The sequence below is a fragment of the Acomys minous genome, assembly GCF_964271855.1.
Source record: "Acomys minous genome assembly, chromosome: 3".
Taxonomy (NCBI): Eukaryota; Metazoa; Chordata; class Mammalia; order Rodentia; family Muridae; genus Acomys; species Acomys minous.
In genome coordinates, this window is record NC_140485.1 from 113,978,068 (window position 1) to 113,987,385 (window position 9,318).

Here is a 9,318-nt window from a genome sequence, read left to right on the forward strand (position 1 = left end):
TTTGTCTCCTGGATGAAGGGGCTATTTGTATTCCAGCTGGATCACACAGACCTGGAAGGGCTTTGGATGTGATCTCTTGCCCGAACAGCCATGTTCTGAATTAAAGTTTCCTCTCCGCTGCTGCATTCAAGGAATACATCTTAACCTCAAGGATAGAAATTGCCTCAGGGTAAAAGGAGGGAAAAGACATTCCAAGAAAATGGAAATAAAAAGCAAGCTGGTGTAGCCATTTTAAGATCTGACAAAATAGACATCAAGGCAAGCTAATCAGGAGAGATAGGGAAGGGCACTATGTACTCACCAAAGGAAAAATCCGCCAAGAGGCTATTGAAATTCTTAGCATCAATGGACCAAATACAAGGGCACTAAGTTCATAAAAGTAACCTACAGGCAGGAGAGATGGCTCAGCCATTAAAGGCTAGGCTCACAACCAAAAATATGAAAGTAACCTACTACAGCCTAAATCACATATTGCCCCTCACACAGTGATAGAAGATTTCAATATTTACTCTCACCAACAGACAGGCTACCCCAACAAAAACCAAACAGAGAAATGCTGGAGCTAAGGCACATCTAAAACAAAATGGGTCTAGTAGATATTTACAGAGCATTTCACCTAAACATAAACTACTATAACTTCTTAGCAGCCAATGGAGCTTTCCAAACCTAAACATGCAACTCAGACACAAAGCAAATCATAACAGATAAAAAAAAATGGAAATAATATCCTGCATCTTATCTGAGCACCACAGATTAAAGCTGGATATCAATAACAATAGAAAAAACAAAAAGCTTACAAGTACATGGAAACTCAACAACTCACTACTGAATGAAAAATGACTTGACACCACAGCTGAAAACTCTAGGGGAAAAAGAAATAACACTCAGAAGGAGTAGACACCAAAAATAAATAAATAAATAAATAAAATCAATAAATAAAAACAAATGAACATTTAAAAAAACAATACAAAGAATCAATAGAACAAAGAGTTGTTCCTTTGAGAAAATGATTGACAACCCTTTAGCCAAATAAACTAAAAGGTAGAGAGAGAAGATCCAATAAAAGAAAAAAATAGAGACAAAGGGGGCACATAAGAACAGACATAGAAAAAAACAAAACAAAACAAAACAAAAGAACCATAAGGACATATATTAAAAACCTCTACTCCACCAAATTGGAAATTTTGAAAAAAATTAAGAATAATTTTCTCTGTATGATCACCTACAAAAGTCAATTAAGATCACACAATCAATTTTAAAAGACCTATAACCACTAATAAAATGGCATCAGTAGTTTAAAGTCTCAACAAAACCAAAACGCCCAGAGCCCGAGGTTTTAGCACAGAATAATACCAGACGTTCAAAGAGGAATTAACACCAATATTCCTCAAACTATTCCACAAACTAGAACTAGAAGGAACATTGCCCAATTCTTTTTACTAGGCCACAGTTATCCTGAAAACTAAACAACATAAAGATTCAACAAGGAGAATTACAGACCAATGTCCTTATGAACACAGATACAAACATTCTTAAGAAAATACTTGTAAACCAAATCCAATAACATAGAAAGATCATTTACCGTGATCAAGCAGACTTCATCTCAGAGATGCAGAGATGGTTCAACATATATAAATCAATAAATGTTACTTACCATATAAGCAGAATAAAAGACAAAAGCCACATTATCATCTTATTAGATGGAGAAAGGGGCTTTGACAAAATCCAACACCCCTTCATGATAAAAGCCTGGAAAGCCTATAGATACAAGGGACAGACCTCAACATAATTTACTCAAGCAAGCCCACAGCCAACATCAACCTAAATGGAGAGAAACTCAAAACATCTTCACTAAAATCAGTAACAAGACAAGGTTGTCCACTCTCACCATATGTATTCAATATAGTGCTTGAAGTCCTAGCTAGAGCAATAAGAAAAGTGAAAGGGGGGGGGGAGTGGATTCCAAATACTAAGGGAAGAAGTCAGAGTATCTACAATTGCAGATGATATGATTGTGTACATAAGTAACACTAAAAATTCCCAGGAAACTCCTACAGCTAAAAAACAAACAAGCCTTTCAGCATAGTATCAGGATACAAAATTAACAAAGAAAAAAATCAGTAGCTTTTCTATATACAAATGATAAACAGACTAAGAGAGAAAACAGGGAAATAATGCCTTTCTCAATAGTCTCAAAAAATATCTTGGTGTAACTCTAACCAAGCACATGAAAGACATGTATAATAAAAACTTTAAGCCACTGAAAAAAAATTGAAGAAGCTATCAGAAGTTGGAAAAGTCTCCCATGCTCATGGATCAGTAGGACTAATAGAGGAAAAATAGCTAACATATCATATACAATTTATGGAATCAATGCAATCCCAGAGTAAAAAAAAAAATCCAACATGATTCTTCATAGAAATTGAAAAGACAACTTTCAGCTTTACGTAGAAAGACACACACACACACCCCAAAATAGCTCAGGAAATCTTTAATAATAAAAGACCTGCTGCACGTATCACCATCCTAGACCTATACAGAACTATCAGAGGGAAAAAAAAAAAACAGCACATATTGGCACAAAAAATGGGCACATTGATCAATGGAACAGAACAGAAAACCCAAGCTGGGCGTGGTGACGCACGCCTTTAATCCCAGAATTTGGGAGGCAGAGGCAGGCAGATCGCTGTGAGTTCAAGGCCAGCCTGATCTACAAAGTGAGTCCAGGACAGCCAAGGCCACACAGAGAAACCCTGTCTCAAAAAAACAAAAAAACAAACAAAAAAAAACAAAAAAACAAAAAAAGAAAAACCCAGAAATAAGTCTACAGAACTATGGGCCCCTGATTTTCAGTAAAGAAGCCATAAATACACACTGGGAAAAGAGACCGCATCTTCAATAAATGGTGCTAAGCAAATTGTTTGCATGTGGAAGGCAAATAGATTGACACTTGTCACCCTGTACAAAACTCATCTCCAAAGATATCAAAGGCCTCATCATAAACCAAATACACTGAAATTGATGGAAGAGAGAGGTGGGCAGATAGTTTTTAAGTCATTGGCATAGGAAACAATGTCCTTAATAGAATACCTTATTTTAGCACAGGTATAAAAATCAACAGTTAATAAATGGACCTCAGAAACCTGAAAATTTTCTGTATATCAAGAACACTGGGGCAGGCACGGTGGCACATGCCTTTAATCCCGGCACTCAGGAGGCAGAGGCAGGTGGATCACTGTGAGTTTGAGGCCAGCCTGGTCCACAAAGTGAGTCCAGGACAGCCAAGGCTACATGGAGAGACCTTGTCTCAAAAAAACAAAAACAAAAAAACAAAAAACAAAAAACAAAAACAAGAACACTGTCATTTGGACAAAGCAGCAGGCTACAGAATAGAAAACATTTTTACCAAACTACACGACAAATAGAAACGAACGACCCAATTTAAAAATGGGGTACAGACCTAAACAGAGAAGCCCTGAAAGAGAAAACACAAATGGCCGAGAAGTACTTGGAACAAATGTTCAACATCCTTAGTCATCTCGGAAGTGCAAATCAAAACTACTTTGAAATTCATCATCTGCCAGTCAGCACGGCCAAGATCAATAAAACAAACGGCAGCTTATGTTGGTGGAGATGTGAAGTAAGAACCCTCACCCACTGCCGGTGGGAGTGCAAACCCGTACAGCCACTATGGAAATGAGTGTGGCTGTGGAAGTTCCGCGGGAAGCTGAGAATCAATCTACATCAAGAACCAGTTCAACCACTCTTGGAAATATACCCAAAGGACGCTGCATCCTACTCCAGAAACACTCTCCCAACCATGCTCATGGATGCCCTATTCATAAACAGCCAGACATTGGAAAGCACCTAAATGTCTGTCATTGGATGGATGGACAGATGCAATGTGGTACATTTGCATTATTATTCAACCGTTGGAAAATGAGATCATGAAATGCACAGGTAAGTGCTTTGGTTGGAGCTGGGGGGGGAAAACATCCTGGGTGACGTAAACCAGACCCAGAAATAGAAAGAGTGTATGCATGTATTCACTTATATTCACTTAATAAGCTATTGATAAGCAATCTATAATCCATATAACCACAGAGACTGGGTATAGAGTAAGTACTAAAGTGGAGGAATTGATCTCCCTAGGAAGGGAAAATGAATAGATATTTATGGATGGGAAGGATGGGGGTGGCTGGAATGGGAAGATCAAAAGGGTAGGGTTAGGGGCCAGAAGAGGAAGGTGAGGGAGCGAGTATGGAGAGGCACAACTAAAACTAAGAGTCATTTGAGGTGTACTATGGGCACCTACTACTCTAGAAGCTTCATATATATATATGTATATATATATATATATATATACACACACACACACACACACACACACACACACATACATGTATTAAGATGATCTAAGTGAAATCACCAAATAATGGGGAAGACAAAGTTCCAACTGGACATCTCTCATCACCCAATGAAGCTTTCAGTAGCACAAATAGGTTACATCTAATCCAGTTGTTGGCTAAAGGTTTTCCATGGGAACCCCCAAACAACCCAACCTATTGCCAAAGCTGTTGTTTGCTCTCCACAAACTGATAGTAAGGCCCTATTACTGAAGACAATACGTACATAACTCATTGAACGTGCAGAAGTTGAGCTGCTGCCTGCACACAGCCTTCACTCCTACACACTAAAGGTCCCTATACTTGAAGTTACTGTTCATGCTACTGGAGAAAGGTAAATACCAACCCAGCTACAAACTCTTTGATCTACAATGGTCACCCGCCTGCAAGATATAACTGGTCCAATAGTGGCACAAAGCTTGTAGAAGTAACTAACCAATGTCTGATTTGATTTAAGGCCCCTTCCATGAGTTGGAACCCATAACTGACACTGCTTGTGTGACCAAGAACCTGAGTCTAGATGGACAAGCGGAGTAGGGAAAAGCCAAATACTAATCTTCTGCTAAAGGAACGTAGCAAAAAAAAAAAAATATTTTTAAAGACATTCTGCTATATTCATTAACTAGTTCCTTGGTCAGTCATCGTCAGAGAAATTTCTTGCAGCAGATGGGAGCAAATATAGAGGACCCATAACCAGGAAATAGGCAAAGAGTGAAAAGGCCTTAGAAAAGTCTCTGGCCTAAATGGAATATCTTCATCAGATCTCTTCCCTGGGGCAAAGGGAGCTCTGCAGAAAAGAAGGCAGAAAGATTGTAAGAGCCAGAAGGTATGGAGGACACCAAGGAAACAAAGCCTTCTAAACACAACAGGGCTGGTGGACATACGAACTCACATTGACTGTGGTAGCATGCAGAAGGCCTGCGTAGTACTGTGCCAGATGGGGTCCCAGCCCTGGAAAAAGTAAACACAAATCTCTATCCTTCATCCAGAAGCTGTCTTCAATTAACAGACACTTGCAAATGAAAAATTAGGGTTTTTTTCCCCAACGGAGTCTTCACTGTGGATATGAACCACTCTTAAGGAAAGGCCCCATGCCCAGCAGTAGATGGCCAAGACAAAGCAAAGCCAATGGTATCTTTGTAAGTTCTCTGTCACATAATATGTCTTAGTGTTCAATTGTTGTGAAGAGACACCATGACCATGATAACTCTTATCAAAGAAAGATTTTAATCAAGGCCTGCTAATAGATTCAGATCTTGAGTCCATTATCCTCATGGTGGGGAGCATTGGTAGCGTGCAGGCAGACGTGACGGATGAGAATTCTACATCTGAATTTGCAGGCAGTTGGAGAAGAGAGGCACTGAGCCTAGCTTGAATATTTGAAGCTCTAGAGTCCATCTCTAGGAACGTTCTTTCTCCAACAAAGCCACACCCCCTAATCCCTATGAAGTAGTGCCACTCCCTGAAGATTAAGCATTCAAATATATGAGTCTATGGGGGCCATTCTGTTTAAACCAACACATGTTTCTCACATGTGTTTAAACCTTAAGGTCCTCTGAATATATATTATGATCTCTGATTTTGTGCCTTTATAGGATTTGTATGTGTGTGAAAATATATATCTCTATACCTATATACGTTTTTTGTGCTTTTTCTTTGACTCTTTTACTTATGTTTGTTTTGTCCTATTACAATTTGCTTTTGCTTTATCTTATTTTTCTTTACATCGTTGGATGTCTATGGTTTTCTAGAGAGAGAGAGAAAGGGTTTGAATCCAAATGAGAGGGGAGGTGAGGAAGAAGTTCAGCAGAGTTAGGGCGTGGGAAACCATAATCAGAATGTATTCTATGAAGAAAAGTCTATCTTTGATGAAAGGGAGAGAAATAAATTAGAAAATCACCCCCTATTCAGAAGCAGCCTTTCTCACACTAGGCTTGGATAATGGTTCATGTCTCTGTGCAAGCTGGAAAAAGGTTCTCCTGGATCTGCTCATAGCTGTCACTCATGCTTCTGTGTGCAGCTCTCATGTGCTCACCACTGCGTCATAGCCCTGAGTAGGACGACAAGACCCTCCCACATACAGGTGATGGGGGATAGTGCTGTATTCACCTTGTTTCTTTCTCTCTGTCTCTCACTCTCTCGCTCTTTCTCTCCTTCCTTCTTTATTTCATTCCTTTCTTACTATTTGTGGTAGCTTGCAGAGGAATGAGCCCCATAGACTCAGGTTCTTGAATGCTGGCCTCATAGTGAGTGGCCCTATTAAATGGTATAGCCTTGTTGGAGTAGATGTGGCCTTAGAGTGAGTGTGGCCTTGTTGGAGGAAGTGTGGAAGTGGGCTTTGTAGTCTCATATGTTCACAGTCTCCTGCTGCCTGTGGATCCAGATGTAGAACTCTCAGCTCCCTCTCCAGCACCATGTCTGCCTGCGTGCCGCCATGCTTCCCACCTCTGAACTGTAAGCCAGCCCCCAAGGAAATGTTTTCCTGTATAAGAGTTGCAGTGGTCATAGTGTCTCTTCACAGCAAAGAAACCCCTAATTAAGACACTATTCTTGCAAATAAACGTGTTTTGTTTTGTTAATCTAAGATTGCTTTAATGCATCTGTGAACTTTGACAATAAAGAAGACCTAAACACCATGACAGTCGAGCACAGCGCCTTTCATACATACTGGTAGACCATGAGAGTTAACGATTACAGTAAAACATCGGCCTGCCTGAGAATCAGTCTCATCCACATATGCATGAGTCCCCTGGCAACCAGGTGGAAGTGTATTCTTAGTAGCTCTAAAGTGTGGCCCAGAGGTCTATTCTATTCTTTGAGAATAGAGACACTTTAAATGCTTGGAGGGGAATGTGGACACTTTCTGTAAAGGGCTCCATTGCAAATCCCTTGAGCTTTGAGGACTAAAGTTTTGCCATAGCTTTACCTCTGCTGTAATGAATGGCGTGGTGCACATTACCACAGACAGACATTGCTCGAAGAAGCAGATGTGTGATTCAATAAAGCTTCTCTTACGGCCATTCCTTCTCAACCATTAGAAAATTAAGTAACGATTAGCAGATTTCAGGCTATTCAAAGATTGGACTCATATGCCATATTCTAGCCTCCGAGGTTACCATTTGATTTTCTCTGCCCACAGTCTATTGTACTTTTTCATAAATGCACCTCCCCCTAGGGCAAATGGTAGAAAGACAGTTGTGCTTCCCATTCCTCACAGACATTATGTAGCCATGGGTCCCGATATTCCGAACAAATGGTAGGCACATAATTCATGGTAGGTCATTCATGAGTTCTCTCCCAGGTGTCTGCTCTTAAGGACTCATGGTATCACTTCCTCCCACGGTGGTATTCGTAATTTCTGCTCCCTAGCCACTGGAGACTATCAGCATCATCCCTTTCCAGAGAATCATTTCCCCAATGGTAGTTTGCATACACCTGAAGTGTTGTATGTGTAACCTATGCCAGCTTATTTACTACCACCAACTCCAAGTTGGTACTCTAAAAAGAAAAAAATCAATCTGGACCCATGATTTTCTTTCCCACTAGTACAGTGTGAAGCTATCAAAGCGGAAGGTGATAAGATGGCATCAGTGAAAGAAGAGGGTTTGACTTCCTGAGCCTGACGTGGCAGCCTGGCAAGCTCTGGCAGTCTAGAGAGTTTTCCCAGATCCTGGCTCCTAAAGTGTGCCAGGCTGCTCCCAAAGAAGACTTCAGCAACCCACTGCAGCCAGCAGCACCCAGTGACCAGCAGCTGGCCCTAGAGTGCAGAGCAGATGATGTTGTCACAGGACAGTCTAGTTCAGTGTTCTCATCCTTCCTATTTTAATACAGTTCTCCACGTTGCTGTGACTCCCCCCCCCGACCCCCGTGGCCTCCCACCCACTTCCCCCTCCTCCCCCCTCATCCCCGCCTCACATAGGAGTAGACACCCACAGGTTGAGAACCGCTGCCCTAGTGAGACACGGTGACTCGTTGCCCTGACTTGGTAGATTTGTAGCAGATTCTACTGGTTTGGCATCACGATGAGTCCTAGGCCTTTTAAAAAAGAGAATCCCAATCGGTCTAGCTTACCAATAAAGACTCAGGGGCCAGATGCTAGAGTGAAAACCTGCTAGGTCAGAGAGGCAGAGAAAGCACCCAGCTGACGGTCCTACTCAGCTCACATCCCAATGGATAAAGCTCAACAGGCTCACTAGCTCAGCTGACAGCCCAGGAGGAAAAGGCCAAAAATCCCAAGGCCAAAGGCTTGCTAGCTCAGAGCTCAAAAGGCCAAAAGGAGCCGAGGAGATGAGGAGATGAGGAGCTAAAAGCTAAAAGCCCCTTCTACTTCTACACGCTGTCTTATATACCCTTCAACTCAAAGGCCCTCCCATTCTTTAATTCCTCTCAGCTGGTTTCTTGCTCTGCCTCTTGACCTAGGGTAAACTTTATAAAGTCCTGTGTACAGAAAGCTCTTGGATTAAAGGTGTGTGCTAGGACTGGCTGAACCACACCTCAATCACCTCTTTACAATAAACAGAAAGTTCTTGGATTAAAGGTGTGTGTTAGGGCTCAGCCACAAGAAACAAAAGGCAGGTTTTTGTTTTGTTTTGTTTTGTTTTGTTTTGTTTTGTTTTTTTTACAGTTCACAATCTCAGGGATCACAACAGGATCAAATGCCCTGCAGCAGCTGGGCTCCAGTCAGTCACGCCGTACCCATCTCCCCCAGCAGTCAGGCCATGGAGCTCTACCTCACACATGTCCACTGCACAAGGCAGTATTCCCCAGAAATCTGAGGATTTCTGTATTCTTTAGAGTTCCCTTCTTACTGCAGATCTCTCGTGATGTTAATCCTTTAACAGAATAATTCAGTGTGTGCAGGTGTGTCCGCCTCATGGTGGCAAGCACTCCACCTCTGTGCAGTTCGGAGACC